Consider the following 17,599-nt stretch of genomic DNA (forward strand, 5'->3'; position numbering starts at 1 on the left):
GCCCTTACCACCCCAAAAACCTTACCCACCCCAAAACCCAAAAGTGCCCTTACCACCCCAAAATCTAAAAATGCCCATACATGTGTATGTATATATACATATATATAAATGTATTTATATGTATATATATCATTGAACCCACTTAATACGTACCTGTACTTACCTTTAAAACCTTTACCACGCATACACCTTTATCATTCATGCCTTTCCAATGAAATTCGCTGTAAAGGCATGCGTGGTAAAGGTATATTCGTGGTAAAGGCATGGGTGGTAAAGGCATGCGTGGTCAAGGCATGCTTGGTAAAGCCATGCGTGGTAAACGCACATGCGTTGTAAATGCATCGCAGTAAATGCATTTCGTTGCATTGACCGCGATGTTTCCCCATTTTGTATGCTTTAATCTGAAGCCGATGAACCTTTGGATCCATGCAAAGGGGTTCGGTGGGGAATCAAAAAATAATCAACATTCATTAAACAGTGTAACCCATTTGGCCACACAATGACAGCCAAAGTTGGACATAAAGCTAAAGGGTTTTATTACAAATTAACATTCAGAATAATGTATGCAAGTCTCAAAATCTTACTGTAAAGATATGGAATAACAATTGGATAACTAAAGTGCCTAAAGAAATTTAAATGGATTAGCATAAGGCAAATAAGAAATTCGGTCACCACTATGCAAAACATTAAGAAAATGATCTGATGTTCTGAAAACAAGTGCTGATCAAATCTTTTACACATTAGTACAAATTAAAGTAATCTAACTAAATTAGATATGGGCGAATAGGAATTCTCCTAAAGCACCTAAACCAATGCAAAATTTAATCTAACTAAAGTGATGAGGACATAAAGTATAAAGCAAATATAGGACAAAAATAATTTGGAAACATGTAATCTGGGGCAAAACTAAGTTAACCAGTGCAGGTAAAAACAAAATACAAAGGGAAGGTGTCAGCATTTGAGAAGCTCAGTCAAGAGCCTTCTTAGAGGATCAAGTGCAAGCTTCAGCCACATTCAGTAAAGCATGGGGAAAAATAGGGAAAGTCAGAGGTCTGTACCTCTCTCATTCCAAAGGAATCTGCTCTACTATCCATTAGTGAAAGTCCTAGTTAATACTTTACATCTTGACCAGGTAATGCACATTGGATCACACCATCACATTCTTCCTCTCTTGTCCTGGGGTGTAACTCAAAACAATACTGTGCGATGCCAAGACAGTCTTGGTAAGGTGTCTGTCCTTGGCCTCCTGTACACCAATTGCAACATGTGTGAATATGGATAATCACTTCTCTTCTCGATCCCTCCATGTACCATTCTCAAGGTTGCTTTCCCAGGCTCTCAATTAATAAGACAATAGCACATCTATTTCCAAACTAACATTTCATGGAAAAACATCTGCACTAAAATAACACGTTAGAGGAAAACCGAAAACAGTTTTTAAATTTAAAAGAAATTCAGGCTTAGTCAAGTCAAGCTAAAACAATGTTTTAATTGCACATTTAATGCACATTGTACTGTGCAAAGTTAGCTTTTACATCATATAATGTCAATTAAATCGTCATTTAAGCTTCATGGTGTAGTTAATAAAAAAACAAATTAAGTTAAAGTTTGTAAGTAAATATGAAGGAGAACTACATTCTCAACATTAATCAACAAGATTACTGGACACATTACATAAACTGCTATCGCTTTGAAGGCAAACATTCTCAAACAACGCGAGAATGGTTACAAGAATATAATAAATGATTACATTTCAATTAATAAGATTATGCCACATTGTATATCTTCCTTTTATCACTACAGCAAATACACTTCATTATTGCCTTTGAGTGCACCACTTTACATTAGTCTACTACTAGTTCGCACATTATGTTTCTGTTATAGTCACATACAGATCAATAATGTGATGTTAGGGGTTACAGCAAATCTACGCTGTTCCAGTTCACCCTCTAATGACGAATCAAGCCATCACATCAATCCATAATCTCTCTTTATCAGTGAGACAAATCAAAATCTCGGCGGTCAAACAAGGAAAGATCTTTTGGACACCTCTAAATGCTTAATGTCACTGTAATGGATGTTTCATCTATTCTCAAGTTATTTTTCTCCCTTTGTTCTCTCACTGTCTCCTCTCTTTCTCTGCACTTTCTTGTATACTTTGAAAGAGCCAAATATAACTAAGGCACACAGGGTGATTATCAGCACGGATCTCCATATGCTACCAATTATTCCACTTTCTAGATTCCAAACCATTTTCCAACAGATGAAAGTCTATTTCCTGAAGCTTCCTATGCACCTTTTGCGTCAAATTCTTTCAAATCTCCCTTCAAATTAGCAATATTCCTAATGCATTTCTTCAGCTCCTTTCTGTTATCAAGTATGGAAGTACAACATTGTTGAACACCCAACATCCAACAGACTCTGTCCTCCTTCGCAAGATGGACGTCAAAAGTAAGTCAATTCTGCAAAACCATAGATCTGAGAGCAACCATTTCAGTGTCTACAAGTAAAAAATCCTCCAACTGTACTAGTAGACAGTTTATCAACTATGGTTGAAAGCTTCCTAATCTTGTGTGAGTTGAATATCACTCCTACAGATGGAATCAGAGCACCAAATATAGATCACCTGCAATTTCACTAGCACCTCTCTTTGTTCTTCCATCTGACTCTTCATTCAAGCATTCTAATTCCCCCACATGATAAATCTCCGGAAAAACTGTTTCTATATAACATGTTCCATACCATCTCTCCGGTAACCAGTTAAATGCATGTTTCCCACAAATCTAATAATCTCCGGGAAAACAGGATCTGCTCCATCGAAATATAAACCTCAGTTTCCTCTAACTTTGAATGAAAGGCCACATTCACTAGTCCCTACAAAGTTTGTATCAGTTGTGGATTTTCTAATGAAAATGCATAATTTCCCTTTATGATGACTGTCCACAGCTAATGCTGCCATGTTTCCTACAAATCTATGTTCACTGTCATCTTTAGCTCATTGTGTCACTTTTGAATGATTTGCTGCTTTAGCCAAGAGGTCCCTTCTCCTATCTTCTACTGAATCTATTAATTTCTTTTCTACATCTGTTAGGGAACAAGTCAAATTGTGTCTGTGTGCACAAGCAGTATCCAGTGTTATGGTGGGTCTAAATTAATGCGCTACTATTTTAGCCATTTTAGAATCAGGTTGTCCGTTCATGTATTTCAACACAGGAATTTCTGATAAAACTAAATGGTGATTTGAATAATAATATTCAAAATTATTTTTCCGAAAGTACAGGCTCAACATCAAGCTACAGGTAACACCATATGTCAAAGGTAGGTAGGGATATGTGATTCCCTCAGTGACTGATGCAGGTAATTGTAAAAATAGTAATTTCTAGCATCCATTGTCTATACATATTCATGAAGCAGTGTTGAATAAACATTCAGGGTATAACCTCCATTAGAAGCGTCTACATGTAAATCTTTCTCATCTATCCCAGATAGCTTATTATCAGCAATAGGTGGTGTTTGAGGAGAAATTGTGGATCTAATTTCCTCTACTCTAGAAGGGATAGGTAAACTTAACCCTATAAACAATGTAATCACCACTATGACTAACACAACTAACACTCCTATATATAGGTATCTACATTTATTATTTTTGTTTGCAGACTGCCTGGCTTCTTTCAATTCAGACTGTTCAATTTAATGCAGTGGCAGCAATGGAAATAGTCTCTTTCAGTCTTTTCAAAGAAACCATCAGATGCTCCATCATTAATGACAACTCCACACCGCTCCTGGAACACCTCAATTTCCTACTTCAACTTGACCCAAAGACCACAATAAGAGGCACTCTTGCCTACAGACCTCCTGGACCCTGCACAACCTTCGCAACAACATCTCCAACCTCATCGCCCCCTAGCCATCGACTCCCAACACTATATGCCACTCGGCGGCCTCAACCTCCACGTCGACGACCCTAGTGACACCAAAGCCAACACCCTCCTGGAAAGCCTCAATAACATTAGCCTCCCCCAAATGGTCACCATACCCACTCACAGCACCGGTTACACATTCAACACCATCTTCACCTCCAACAACAGAATCTAGTTCAGCCACACTACTGAACCCACCTGGACCGACCACGATATCGTGCACTTCAACATCGCAGAAGCCCATCACACCACCACCATCAAGCATCATATCTCCTGCCCACACTCCTGATCAAGGTCACTGAAACCCAATGGACATAGGCCCTCTCCTCATCCCACCAAAAGCCAATGTTGACCTCAGCCAAGCAGTTCAGAACCTCATATCCTGGATCACCAATTGCGCCAACAGGGTGGCCCCATTGAAACCAGCAAAAACCAACAGGACCTCCTAACGACCTTGCAGATTCACCACAGAGTTCTGAGCCGCAATTCTAAAATGTTACTAACCCGAGAAGTGATGGCGCATTACCCAGAACACCACTGACAGAGCCACCTATAAAGCAGCCCTCAACACCTACCACCAACACATCAAAGTGGCCAAGAAAGCAGCCCTCACCACCCACATCGACTCAGTAGCCAACCACACCAGGGAACTCTTCAAAACAATCAAAGATTTTTCCAACCCGAAAGCCACTGAGAACACCATTCATCCCTCCCATGACCTCAGTGACACCCTCCTGGATTTCTTCAACAAGATCATCAACATCTACCACAGTCTCAACTCCCAACCAGCTACCTCCTACCCTGGCACCCCGAACCAACATGCTAACGACAGCCAGACCATCACCACCTGGACCCCACTCACCACCTCATCCATCGTGACCTCTATTCATTCTTGTGCACCCACCGACCCCTGCTCAACCACCTCTACAACCTTGGAATCAACCAGATCAGCACCCACCCCACCAGCATCACCAATGTCTCCATCTCCACTGCAACCTTCCCAGACAACTGGAAACATGCTGACGTCAGACCCCTCCTGAAAAAACCCTCTGCCGACCCCAGCGACCTCAAGAACTACCACCAGATCTCTCTCCTCTGCTTCCTAGCCAAGGTTCTGGAGAAAGCCATCAACCTCCAACTCACCACCTTCCAAAAACAGAACCACCTCTGGAAACCTCACAGTCAGGATTCAGTGCAAACCACAGCGCTGAGACTACTCTGATCGCCACCACAGACGACATCAGAAGACTCCTCAACCAAGGAGAAAAATTGATGCGATCCTACTCAACCTCTCTGCAGCTTTCGACACAGTCTCCCACAACACTCTCATCAACAGACTCCACAACTTACAAACACAAGAAGACACCCTCAAGTGGATCACTTTCATTCTCACAGGATGCACCCACAGCATCTGCCTACCCCCTTAACTTCAGCACCCAAAGACATCCTCTGCGGTGTACCCCAGGGATCAACCCTCAAGCCCCACCCTGTTCAAGCCCTACATGATCCTCTCGCAAACCTCGTAAGATCCTATGCCATTAGCATCATCTCCTAAGCCGAGGACATCCAACATATCCTCTCCTTCACCGATGACCCGGCCAACACCAAAACCAACTTCTACAACGCCATGACTGACATAGCCAACTGGATGAGAGACAACCACCTCAAGCTGAACTCCGACAAAACAGAAGTACTCATCTTCTGGAGCAACACCTTTGCCTGGGATGGCAGCCAGTGGCCAACCCAGCTCAGACCCAGCCCTACCTGTACAGACTATGCCCCCTAACTAGGCATCGTCCTCGACAGTCAACTGACCATAAAACATCAGGTCAACACCACTGCGTCCGGTTTCCACGCCCTCTGCATGCTCAGCAGAATCTTCAAATGGATCCCTAAGAAGCCAGGAAGACAGTCACTCAAGTCTTCGTCACCAGTCGTCTTGACTACACCGGCATCTCCTCCCAGCTACTAAGAAGACTGTAGACCATTGAGAAAGCTGTAGCCTGACTCGTCCTGGATCTCCCCAGACACACTCACATCATCCCTCACCTGAGAGACCTCTGCTGGCTCCCCATCCAGATGCCAATTCAAGATCCTCACCCTCGCCTCACCCTCGCCTTTAGGCCCTCCATGACCTTAGACCCTCTTACATTAACCAACGTCTTAAGTTCCACCAACCCTCCAGGAATCTCTGCTCTGCCTCCCTCGCCCTCACACACCCTCCCACATACGTCATAGCCACTGTAGTGGCTGCACCTGGTCATACATCGCTGAAAGAGCATGGAACGAGCTGCCACTCCACCTCCGGACATCCCTCTCACTGACAGACTTCAGGGAGAATCTTAAGACCTGGCCCTTCGACTAGGTCCAGCACCCAGACATGCACTACACAAATGCGGATTGATTGATTTATTGACTTTCGTTTTGAGCAAAGCGATAGCAAGTACTTGTCTCTCTGCAAGAAAGTTAAATGTTATTGCAATATTTGTTAGTTTTCCTCAACCCTACTCTGTTTTCTTCTAAGTGACAACCCTACGACGAATCCTGCAGACTTGGACTTTGATCCTTTTCTTTACTCTCTACAAGGTCTATCAAATGTCTCTGAAAAATGTGCAATTCAAAGTCACTAATAATCACATCCAGGGTATAATGTGTCAGTCTATCAAGTGGCAGTGTAATTTCAAAAGTCAGTTCGTCCTAAACTTGTTCAAGTAACTTCAGCTTGATACACCTTGTTAAATCAAAAAACTCAAAATTCTCCCCCCTCCCCCAAGTCACTTGCCACAAAGTATGTCCATTCAGGTGCGGAACAGCTCCAAAAGGGTCCTCTTGCTCTTTTCGTTCTCCGAACTAATGGTCTGTCATTGTCGTTGCCACTTTGGCCAGATTCTTCAGCTTCCTCCGGAAGGGTTTTGGAACTTGCACTTCAGGTACAGTCTTTTCTCTCAGCCACTGGCCTCCGAGAACAACTTGTTTTGCTACAGCACTACGGGCCACATGTACAAAGCTGTTTTCTCACAGCAAACAGCCTGATTCACAGAATTGGGCCGTTTCCGACAAGAAAAAAGCATTTGACTTTGCACAAACCCAATTTTGTGATTTGGTACTCTCTTCACCGAATTGCAGAAAGGGTTTGCGAGTCGCAATTAGAAAGGGGCGTTCCCTTCCTAATTGCGAGTAGCAGTGCGATGTATGACTGTTTTGTGAACGTGAATGCAGTCACAAAACAATTGCAGTTAGCACCAATTTCTAACTGGTGCTAAACCATTCGCAAACGGGAAGTGGTCCCCATGGGACCCCTTCTCCTTTGTGAATGCATGTGAAAATATTTTTTCAGAGCAGGCAGTGGTCCTACGGACCACTGCCTGCTCTGAAAAAATGAAAAGAAAACTTATCATTTTTGTTTTTGAAATGCATTTCATTTTCCATTAAGGAAACAGGCTGCATTTAAAAAAATACTGCTTTATTTAAAAGCACTCACAGACATGGTGGTATGCTGTCCCCAGCATGCCACTAACCCTGGGAGTGCAGCCATTCCTGATGGGGCCGTAAATTGCTACCTACCTCATGAATATTAATGAGGTAGGTCATTTGTGACCCCATCGGGAATCGCAAACAGTGTGAGGTATGCTGTTGTAGGTATGGTTTTGCGACTCGCAAATGAGTTGCAAATTGCGAGTTGCAAAACTCTGGGTCGTACATCTGGCCCTAAGTCCTTCATCAGCATCTGATATTTGTATAGTCAACATCTCTAATACGGACCCTTCTGCACCGACCACCTGTTGACTCACTCAGACTGAACATGTGCTGCTTCAGTCACTTGATCCTCCTCAACAGCTTGACTAACCATCTCCATTTGTCTCACTGTACCCGACCCTCAAAGGACAGCTGCTGTTTCATCAAGGAGATCCAAAACTTTACAAGTGTGTTCTGCATGAATCCAACTGGGGAGATCTCCACATTTCACAACTGTTGTAGTGAGCACGATAACCTGGATTGGGCCTTTCCACCCATGCTCCAAGCATGACTTTCAAACAGGCTTCATCATATCCCAGTCTCCTGGACACAGGTGATGGCACTGGTCCTGTTGTGACTGTATTGTAGCTCTACCAACCTGATGAGACACAGAACGAACCACATCAGTCAGTCCTTTGCAGTAATCAGGTACCCTTTCATCCGTAATGTTCACAAGCGCATTTGTAGGTAGAGCTGGTAATCGCATGGCTCACCCCATAATAATTTTATGGGGCGATAGTCCTGTTTTCCTGTCTGGAGTACTGTAAAGACTCATCAACTAAAGTGGCAATGCATCAGGTCATATCATTGAAGTGGAAGCACATACTTTAGCCAGTCTTGATTTCTCTGTTCCATTAACATGCTCAACAATACCAGAAGCCTCTGGTTTGTAACTGCAGTGTAGTCTCTGCTCCACTTGCAATGCTGCACACAGCAATTTCAGGACTTACCTATTAAAGTGAGTCCCTCTTTCTGACTCAGGAGAAGTCAGGAACCCGAAACATAGACTCATTTCTCTTAACAACAGCTTCACTACTGTGAGACTATTATTTCTCCTTGTTGGGTAGGCTTCAACCCAACAACAGAAAATGCATCCAATAACCAAGATGTCTCAGTCCATTGCACACAGGCAGTCCAATGAAATCTACCTATATCCTGTTGAAAGATTCTCCTGGTCACCCTATGAGACTTAGGGCTACTGCAGTTCATTTGCCTACATTCATCTGTTGACATGATACAAATCTACTGCTGTCAGTCTAAATCTAGGAATGAACCAAGTCTGTTGAAACAATCTCACCATTGCATCACACCCCACATGAGCTTGACCACAATAATGGTAACAGACTAATAGGCATCATAGCTCTTCCATCTCTTGAAACCCAAATGTCATCCTCATCTCATTTGATGCATCCTGCTCTAATCCAACCCTGCTGCTTGGCTTCTGACACCTCTTCCTGTAACCTCTTCACTTTCTCCCATGTATCTGCTGTAGTCAGTAAGAGATTGTAATTTGTCTCGTCTGCTCCCCGATCAGGTAATCATCATTACATTTACAAGAGTTCAAGGCACAGTATCGCTCAACTTCATCAGAGTAAAATTTTCCCATAGTAACAGAATCCATTCCCTTGCAGTGTGCGGAGCACTTGACAACTGTAATTTGGAAAGGCAGTTGTAATGCCTTCAACAGGTTATTGACTCTTCCTAGTAGGTGATCCAGAGGATGTCAGAAATCCTCTCTGGGACCACAACTGTTCAAAATCATAAACACCAAAGCCATACTGACTATCAATGAAAATGGTCACCTTCAGCTGGTCTGAAAACAGCATGCTCTTGTAAGGGCAATCAATTAAGACACTTGTGCAGAAAAGACTCCTTGAAGCCAGGAGACTTCGACCACTCCCAAGACTGTATGGACTGCATAACCAGCTCTCAGATTACCTTCATGGTCTCTCACGCAGGACCCACCAATAAACATTACTAAATCTGATTCAGTAAGTGGTGTATCTTGCATATCAGGTCTCAGCATGGCAAACAGTTTAATGACATCTAGACAGTCATGCTCAATTTTGTCTTCTCCATCAATCTCATTTACAAACAATGGAAGTAAATCAGCAGGATTTAAAGTTGTACAGCTCTTTAGATTCACATTAGGAGCAGCTAAGATGACCTGTTTATACCTAGTCAGTCTGGTACTTGTACGATATTGGGTCTTGGTGTCTGTTAACAAAATCTCTACAGAGTGGAGAACAAAAACATTCAGTGGATGACCAAGAACAATGCTCTCATACTATTCAATGTTGACACCTACTGCCATATGACTTTAAAACAGCCGGGCAATGCTGAAACCACTGGTTCAAGTGTGGCTGAAAAATAGGGTACACGCCTATGGGTGTTTCCCTTCCCAGTCACGGCTTGCAGTGATGAAAAGGGGTGAGGCGGGTGCTGCGCGAGGGGGGAGTAGGGGATACATTAAATTATTTAAAAAAATTAAAAAACGTATGTGATCCACTGACCCGTGCTGCTTTCCTTTCCATTATTGCTGCAGACACAGGCTCCCAGCCTGCCCTGCGGCCAATCCTGATGCAGCTCAAAGCAGCATTAGGATTGGCTGGGAGCACCCAGCCAGGGTGCTCCCAGGCAGACTGGGGGCCTGTGCAGGCTCTTTCCAGCCCACTGCGCATGTGTGTTTGGCCGGCCCAAGACGGCCGGCCAAACATACATGCACAGTGAGGGGGAGTGCTGTGCACTCACCCTCACTGCTAGTCAACCCCATGGCCCCGACCCTTTCATCCTGAAAGGTTTGCAGTTCCCACTTCTGGCGGGGCGGCGACGCCCTCCGCCTTAACGGAGGAGCCGCCCCTGGTGTTTCCGTGTAACTGAGTCTGCACTGAGAGAGCGCTTTCCTCCTTGTCGCTGCAGTACAAAGTAGAACATTTGTTGTAATCAGGCATTCCCAGAGCAGGAGCTTGACAGAGTTTTTCTCTCAACTCTGTGAAGGCATGCATGCAATTCGCATCCATTTGTACCGGATCAGACAAATGCTTCTGTGTCAGCCTCTACAAAGGCTTGGCCAAAATGGAAAAGTTGGGGATCCACTGACAAAAATAGCCACATTTCCTGAATTCTTTCTGAGTTGTTGGGGGATTCATTTTTAGAATTGCTGAAATTCTCTCTTGTGACACGTTCCTTGCACCTTTCTCAATGTGAGGCCAAAGGTATAAGACTTCTTTCTTACAACACTGCAATTTGGTCGGTCAAACTTTATGCCCATTCTCTGCTAAGTGGTTCAACGTGGCTATTGTATTTCATCTGCATGCTTCTTGTGTGTTTGATGCCACCAATAGGTCATCAATGTATTGTATCAGAACTGCATGATAAGGCATTTCAAGAGATTACAGTTTCTTTTTCAAACTCTGGTTAAAGATGGATTGGCTCTTGGTGTACCCTTGTAGGACTCTGCGGCATGCCGAAACACAACCGCCACACCTAAAAGTGAAGAGGATTTGGTATTCCTCGTGCAACTGTATGGAGAAAAATGCTTGGCAACAGTCAATCACATTAAACCTCTCAGCTTCACATGGAATCTGAAACAATATCACTGCTGGATACAGTACCATGGGACAACAAGAAACGACTATTCAATTGATCTTTCTCAGGTCTTGGACAATGCAGTACTTTCTGTTCGGTGTCTACAGTCCCATAATGCAGAGTTACATGGACTCCCCATTATTTCTTTGAGTATCCCTTACTCAATCATATAATCAATCACTGTAGTAATTCCTATAATGGTTTTAGGTGTCATGTTGTATTGCAGGATACTAAGGTACTCATCATTTGGCTTCAGAGTTATATATATAGGCTCAACACCTTTGATGAGACCTATATCCTTTCCTGAAAAGTCACAGACTTCAAGTAACACTGTATCTCTCAAATTTGTAGGTAAATCATCACATGTCAACTTGGGGTAAAATGTGACATCTGGGTTTGATTCACAATTTTGAATGCTACATCCTCCTCGTAAGTCTGTATTTCAATGCCTAACAGAGTGTAATAGATATAACATTTTAGCTTGCCCAAAAAGTCACGTCCAAGCGAATTCATAGGACTCAAATTACATGCCACAAATTGGTGATTTTCTTCAAAGGACCCTATTTTTACAGGTACACCTTCTGTTACGGGGCTTGTCAATTATTTGTTTGCAACTCCTACAACTTGGATTCTCTTTCTGAAGAGAGACAGGTTGGGAACCTCTGCTGTTCTCACAGAAGAGCGTGTAGCACCTGTGTAAATCAAAAAAGACACAGGATGGCAATTCATGTTACCATCAACATATGGACCATTCTGGCCTACCTCTAAGGGTGCGCCAAGTATGCATTACTCCCTTCTCAGGCACCATCATTGGGATTGATCTGAATTGTATTCCTCATTTATCACGATCATGGGGTACTGATTCACAAAAGGATTAGTAGTTGCATTCGGGACCTGGTTTGACTTAGGGTTAGTAGTAGTTGTCCTTTATTGGGGCATTGGGGCTTGTAGAACTTGCATGGATTGTGTCTGAGGCACATTACAATTTTGCATTCTTGGTCCTTGCATGTGCTGGGACAGAATCTGATTGTTTCTTTGTGTCTGTACAAATCTACCATTCTGAATCTGATTGTCACCATCAACATTGTTTGGATTAAAACAACATTCCCTCTTCCAATGGCCCAATTTGCCACACATGACACAGATTAGTCCTTCTCCAAGTCATCACACCCACTCCTGTACTCGGGTCTATTGGAACACCTCGCCCTCTACCCTGCTGTTGAAAACCATTACCTCAATGCGTCATTGGAACTCCCTGCTGATACACTCCCTGCATTCCACTAACACTCCCTACAAGCTGTGAAGTCGGACTCATTTGAGCAGCTTTCATCTACACTATCATCAGCTTCTCCGTCAACTTTTTCTGTTTCAACTCCAATTTGTCGCTGCAATATTTTAGATATAACAGGATCTCATCAATCGGTTTGGTCTGCCAACAAATCAAATGCTGCTGAATCATGTTATTCATTTCTGGTTTCAATCCCCATACAAATCTGAATGCAAAATATCCCATGTCCTTTGCCTCAATAGTCTTGGTACCACTGAAATCGCCTCTTTAGACTACTTGATCATTCTATGAATGTTAAGCCAATCAATAGCCTTGGGAGACACCTCTGCTTTCAAAAACAAAATCATCTTCTTTTTCATCACAAGGGGATAAGGGGCTTTGGTCGATGGATGTCTCACAGATTCTGTGTCAGGCCAATCAACAGCCAATTTGCATTCAGCCTGCAAATGACTTGGAACAGCAATGTCAAACAATGTATTCAGATCTTCCCATAAAACTTTTGAAAGCTTCACAAATCGCTCAACTTGTCTGTACCATTCCACAGGTTTCTCTCTCAACATTTGGAAATTATTTGTAAATGCTGCAATATCACCTTGACTCTAAGGTACCTGAACATAACCTCCTCCTGGAACCTCTCTCATAGGAAGCATTTGTACATCTTCCTCACTCTCACTGCTCCATCTGGAGGCAGATCTAACCTTACTTTCTTTCAATGATTTTATCCTCTAGGGACTCAAACTCATGACTGTTAAACCACTGTGAATGTTAGCAGCAAAAGCTAACTCATTAAGCCACGCCATATAGTATACCACATGCTCACTATATTTGACTGAGAGGATTATCTGAGTGAGTAAGTTCATTGCATAGCCAAAACTGAGAAGCAAAGCCCAAGTAAACAACACTAAACATGCTAATTTATTTCATTCAGATGTACAAGTAAGCCTATTTATATTGCTTATAACAGCATTCTTTTTTAAACGCTATGGCACTTTACAGAAACAATACTTTTGGTTCTCAGGTGTAACATGGTTCCTAAAGTTGTAGGGTTCTTATCTATAGTCTTCTAAAAATGTTTATGTCTTTATAGTTATTGCTACCAAGTCATTTTAAATGATTTGTAAGCACGAAAGTGAAGTGAAAGATCTGTTGCTTATTTAAGGGGGCATATTTGACAAACTAAAATCATACCCTTCGCTGATTGTAGTAAAATTGTTGTATTTGGACTCTCGCTCCTAAATGAGACTGCTGGTTTAGGGGAGACAGCACTTTTGTTTGTTGGCAACTGAGTCACTCCTGCAACAAGTAGCAAATGTTGGCCCAACCCTCCCAGCTCACAAGCAGTACCTCACCAAAACTCAAAGCAGAGGTGATTTCTGGCAGCTTTACGCATGGACTCTAGATATGACCTCTCAGGGAAGTCGTGGTGGAATGGAAGTTACCCTTTTCTCTCGTTAGCAACAAAGGCAATGAAAGAGAGCAAGGAGAGTTTTCAATATATTTATTGAAAAGACTGCATTTGCTGCAATGATTAGGATAATGAACAGTAACAGAAGCAGAATTGTGAAAATGACAGTTGTGGATATAAACCCTCCACCATCTTAAAATAAACATGAGATATAAAATAGCTAACCAATAAAGCATAATTCTCTATCCTAGTGAGAGCTAGGTATGATAAACCTAATCTGCCAGTACCATGTCCATGAAAAGCGCCCTCCCCAACCCTTGTTATCTTGGAATGAGGTCTCTAGGTCAGACTCTGTGGTGACACAAAGGCGGGGTTCTGCAGCAAGGTGACATGCAGCATAGATGGCATCTGGAAGGAACCCCTCTAATGACCTTGTCCGTGTGAGCTGTAATTATACAGATCATGTAGGATCCCTGACACAGGGATGTTCCTAAACAACTGATAATGTAACAGACTTGTTGTCAGCAATTGCATAACCAAACCCTAACAAGTGCGCATGATGTTCCTAACACACGTAAGTGGGAAAGGGACATGATGACAATACCTACATATGTCACTGATAGTGATGCTGATAATGACGCCTTCTCGGAATGGCACTGATAATGAAAATTGTAAGCACATGGCGAAAGTTAAAAGAAATAATAAAATAAATGCTCCAAGGTGACTTGCAATATCCTTATCATGCATGACAGGGGACATTTTATACCAATTTTCAATTTTCTTTAAAAGGCCCTGTAGCTTTGAATGTGTAGGAAAATGCAGAAGGATTCTAGCCTTTCTATAATTACTAGAGGAGTACAAAAATAAACATGTTGCCATACCTTTCTGGTTGTAACTGTACAGGTAGCATACAGAGCAGAAGAAAGAAAAACAATGTTTCCTATCTGTTCTATAAACAACTTCTTTAATTATGCTTTGTAACATGACCCCCCTTTCCCCTCAGCTCCTTGCTCTAGCAGCAGGCATTGTGATGTCAGAACTCTAAGTTAATAAGTTATTACTGTTGAGGTTACACATCATTTCTGATGTTATTTTCTTATAATCAGAGACTGACAAGTCTCAAATTATATTGAATGTGGGGACAAGATTTTATACAGGGATTGCAGAATACCATGTATAATATACTAATAGTAGCAAAAACATGGGTGTTTACTTATATCCTAAAATAATGTATGCTAAACAAATACCCAACTTCTAAAAAACAGTTGGAGACTTTATAGTTACAATTCAAAACCGACAAATAACTGATATTCACCAGTTAAGGTGAACGAAGCAACTATAACCCCCAAGTGTAATGACATTACACATGATTACACAGATGACAGTGCAAATGACAAATGATTAAATCTATAATTAAATGATATATGACAACATTAATGACATTATCAATTACATCCCTGAGGTGGCAAGTGAAATTACTTTTGTTGTAAGTTGAAACCTATATATTGAAATTAAAGAAAAAAATGTAACAGTTGCAGTCAGTAAATGGCCTTATTGTTTTTGTTATTTCTTGTGCATTCACTGCCTTCTCTGGCTTAATTGCCAGTCTACGAATTAAGTCTTGTGGTAGCAGGTTGAGTCTAATGTTTAATCGATTCAACAAATCCAAGTTCATTCCACATGTCAATTCAATGTAGAAAAGAAAACATATTCTTCCCCTTTTATGATCTATATTTATTTATGTTTCTTGACCATGTTTATATATGGCTGATGATTTATTATTATTAGATACACCACATGGCAAACAAGTTTTTCTCTGGAGAGGAGTGCTAGGGCTTTTAAAGGCTTAGTAAACTAATTCAGAATTTATTAAATTACATGATCCGGGTCTCTTATTGTCAGAGTGCAGCGTCCTTCAACACCGTTATGGGGAATCTGGACTTTCTGATCATTGAATCATACATTAAGTGTGCCTGCAACCTAGGTAATGAACAAAGAAAATAGAGATTTCGGGCTGTGACTGTAAACAAAAGATAAAAAAAATAACAGCAAATTGTAAGTGGAGTGGAAAATGTATTAGAGGATGTATGTGTTGAAATAATGCATCCATTACTTACGTTAATGGCATTACTCCTAGTCTTACTCCCTCGCCTTCCTTGTAACCAATAAGGCTCCCTGTCTCCCCATAGACCATCCCTTCTCCTTAAACCCCCCCCCCTGCTCCCACCACCTCCTGTACAAAAACAAGCCCAAGTAGCAACTCAGGCGGTCCGTACCGGGAGGGTAGGAGGGAACGGAAAGGAAGGCGAGGGAGTAGGACTAGGAGTAATGCCATTAACGTAAGTAATGGATGCATTACCTCCCGTCCCTCCCTCGCCTTCCTTGTAACCAATGAGACATAGCAAGAGAAAACAGGAGACTGACACTGAGTTGCAACAAGTTTAATCACAACCAACAAGGACCACAGCATAACCACCCCCCTATTACATCATAGAGGACAAGACACGGTGACCCAATACAGACTCCAAACTGCCCAAGTCTGCCAGTATGTAATGACGAACAAAGGTCGAAGGTGAGGCCCAAGTAGCGGCCCTGCAAATTTCCACCACAGAAGCGCTCTGAAGCTCCGCCACTGTAGCAGCCATATCCCTGGTAGAAAGGCCCTGAATCCCTTGGGGAGGAACCACCCCCTTCAAAGAATAAGCCATCAATATCAGAGAGCGAATCCACTGACTCAAGGAAGCCGCGGACAGTTTTTCCCCTTTCCGAGCCGGACCGAAATTCACAAATAGAGAATCACCTTTCCGAAAAGGAGCAACCACCCGCAGATACTCCAAGAAGGCCCGACGCACATCCAAAGCATGCAACCGAACCTCCTCATCCGAGGAAGGTTCTGGACAAAAAGAAGGAAGGATAATCTCCTGGCGAGCATGGAAAGATGAATTCACCTTGGGAACAAACGAAGGAACAGGTATAAGCACCACCCGATCTGGAAAAACTTTACAAAAAGGAAAGGAGCAGGCCAAGGCCCCCAATTCCTCCAAACAGCGGGCCGAAGTAATGGCCACCAGAAAAAAAGTTTTCAAAGACAGATGACGCTGGTCACAGGAACCCAGAGGTTCAAAGGGAAACATAGTCAAAGCATCCAACACCAAAAAAAGATCCCACCAAGGAAACGACCGCACCGTACGAGGAAACAAGTTAAGAAGACCTTGGAAAAACCGAAGAATCAAATGACCCTCATCAGACAGATTACGCCATGGACCCCTAAAGGCCTGAATCACGGCCCACTGCACCCTCAGGGAAGCCACAGACAAACCCAACTGGGCTCCATCCTGTAAAAATTGCATCACCTCAACTAGAGATGCAAACCCATGTCGGAAACACCAAGAAGAAAAAACTTTCCACTGCCGACCACAAGACAGCAAAGTGGAAGCCGTTGGGAAGCCAGTAAAGTAGAACTGAAAGCTACCGGAACCCCCAAACCCGTCAAATCCCGTCGTTCAACTTCCAGGCCGTCAAGTGCAACCGCCTCAACGACCCCATCGGGAGGCAAGGAAACTCCAGAGGCGACGGACAGAGAGGAAGAGTCCATACGTGATCCGCAGCCATCAACCCAAGCAACGGAAACCAATTTGCCCTTGGCCAATGGGGCGCGATCAAGAGAACCCTGGCCTTCAGAAGACGCACCCTCACCAGAAACACACGGAGCAACTGGAAGGGCGGGAAAGCGTACAAAAGACCCTGAGGCCAAGGACACGACATCCCGTCCACCGCCCAAGCCTGAGGACAACGAAATCGGGAGCAAAAGCGACTGAGTTTCGCATTCTCTGGAGACGCAAACACATTCACCACCGGCAGACCCCACAGGTGAACCAGGTG

At 42.9% G+C, this 17,599-nt stretch overlaps 1 protein-coding gene across 7 annotated transcripts in view; it reads right to left on the reverse strand.

The window, feature by feature from the left end:
* The window catches only part of MCTP1 (multiple C2 and transmembrane domain containing 1), a 2,197,525-nt gene that overhangs the window by 747,342 nt on the left and 1,432,584 nt on the right, over nucleotides 1-17,599 (reverse strand). The gene's annotated exons all lie outside the window — the stretch shown is intronic.

The sequence above is a fragment of the Pleurodeles waltl genome, chromosome 1_1 (assembly GCF_031143425.1).
Source record: "Pleurodeles waltl isolate 20211129_DDA chromosome 1_1, aPleWal1.hap1.20221129, whole genome shotgun sequence".
In the NCBI taxonomy this organism is placed as follows: Eukaryota; Metazoa; Chordata; class Amphibia; order Caudata; family Salamandridae; genus Pleurodeles; species Pleurodeles waltl.